This window comes from Anopheles arabiensis, chromosome X (assembly GCF_016920715.1).
Source record: "Anopheles arabiensis isolate DONGOLA chromosome X, AaraD3, whole genome shotgun sequence".
NCBI classification, from domain to species: Eukaryota; Metazoa; Arthropoda; class Insecta; order Diptera; family Culicidae; genus Anopheles; species Anopheles arabiensis.
In genome coordinates, this window is record NC_053519.1 from 16,958,903 (window position 1) to 16,961,468 (window position 2,566).

Here is a 2,566-nt window from a genome sequence, read left to right on the forward strand (position 1 = left end):
TATGTAAGAACTTTTTTTAACGTTTAGGCCTTTCACTTTAATCACACTTTTGGTTTCGAGTAAAAGTAGTACTAAGAGAAATTAAAAAAAAATACAAAAGGGAATAGTACGTTTAAAATCAATCAAACAAAAACAAAACACACAAAAAAGCTGAGAGCGATATACAAAATGATTTCTGCGAAACGAATACTAGGAGAATACTTAGAAAGCAAGAGACGGACAGAGAGAGAGAGAGAGAGAAAGGGCAATGAGTAGTAGAGGAAGAAAATACAAAGCTTAGAGCGACAGAAAGGGCAAAGAAAGGGAAAGCAAATATGAAGCAAAAAGTCGATGCCTCGATCTCTAGTCAAGCGTCGCACACACGTTGCACGTTCGGGAGGCGATGTCACGAGCACACTAACTGACTGAATACTGAGCCCCGGTACAAAAAAGGGTTTTTTGCTTTACTGAGCGGCAGTGGTGACAGCTGCGAACTGTCACGTTTGGTGTTTGGACGGTCACAAAGCAGCCGTCACAAATTCAAATCAAAACACACGTACAGTGGAGACAAATCGAATGGAATTCACACATACAAACAGACAATAATTACATTAAATCACACTTACATACACTCACACTCGTACACTCGTACACACACACACACAAACACACACACACACACACACACACACACACACACACACACACACACACACACACACACACACACACACACACACACACACACACACACACACACACACACACACACACACACACACACACACACACACATACACACACACACACACACACACACACACACACACACACACACACACACACACACACACACACTTTAGGAGGTAAAGCAGATAGGGAAGAGAGGCAAGCATTGTGCGCTGCAAGGTTGTTGCGCAGCCAGTCTTAACAAGTCTTAAAACAAACAAACAAACCAGCCGCTAAATACTAATGACGGTGATCGATACCATATACACCTATATATACATTATATATATATATATATATATATATATATATATATATATATATATATATTATATATATATATATATATATATATATATATATATATATATATATATCTAGAGATGTAAAACGCAAAAAACTACGGTTACTATGTCTAAAATGTAGTATTTTAAGTATTACTACCCGCATACACATATACATATATATATATACAGAAGCAGATATTGCTGTGTACGCGCGCGCACGGCGCCGTACGACTGATAAGCATAATTACAGCTTTTTTGTTGTTGTTTTTGTTTCCTTCGCCATCTCCTTCTCTTTTCCTTTCCTTTCCTGCTCTAACGCAGCGTGCCCAGAGTCCGAATGTCGCAAGCTAGGTTGTGGGTGTTTCCGTTTTGTTTGTTCGTCTCGTTTGGTTTTCGTGCATGCATCGATTGGGAGTAACGTCACGCTGTGTCACGCTTTGCGTCGTGTCAAGAAGCTGGTCGTGTGTTTCGCGCTTTTTGTATGTGGAAGAAGGGCGGTGGGGGGGTAGACGGTAGATGAGGAAGGTACCCTGTGGCAAACTCTAACCTCAGTAAATTAAACTCCCACGGCTACATGTTTGCTGCCCTGCGTTACGGCAGGCCATCTAGGAAAAGCAAAACCTCCCTAAAAAGAGATGGTCAGTACACACTACAAAATACAATGGGTCAGTTGGCAATCAAGAATACAAAAAATAGATAATGGAAACACACACACACAATTAAATACACACAACAACTCTTCCCGTTTTGGTTACCACTTACCAAAGAAGACTGAATATTTTAACAGTATACAGAGACGAAAGGGCGAAAAATAATACGCAAAACCAAACAGGCACAAACAGAAAGCAAAAAAAAGAGGATGGAGGGAGGGGGAGGTGGTGAGACATGCCCAACACTCCAGCTAGCGCGCTACCCCGCGCGCATCTTCACGACGTGGCGGTTGTAATCCAGCTTAGTAGCTTCGGTAGTAAGCAGTCGGTAGTGATGGTCATAGTGGAGCGATTGGGTGGAGCAACCCATCCCTAATGGTAGTTTCCTTTAATTATTGTCTTTTTTTTACTAAACTGTCTGTATTTAAAATGTAAATCGAGAGCTTTAGCCGCACTGGGTGGCTGGACATTCTGTCGAAAACTTAGTGGTAGGTGGTAGCAGGGATCGAACCGATTTGTTTAAACAAAAAGGTCTAGAGAGTATGTTAGAAGCGAGAGAGAGAGAGAGAGAGAGAGATAGAAAGAGAAAGAGAGAGAGAGGGAGGAAACTCAATACACACATGGAATGGAAGTTAGATTGTTAGAAGAAGTCGGTTTTTTTAACTCTTACGCACATCAAACGTGTACTAGGGTAAGTGTACCAATAGTGGTGCAATTTGTAGTGACACAGATGTGTTTTAATGGATTTACATGGTCAGGAAGGTCAATTTGTGAATATTTTAACACATAGCAATTGGAATATGTTTTATCTTCGCAATCACAACCATGTTTACCATGAAACACATCAAATTTACGAAAAAATACATATTTTTGTGACTGATTTGTTGTACCTATAATAGTGGTATGGTTCTTATAGTCGTC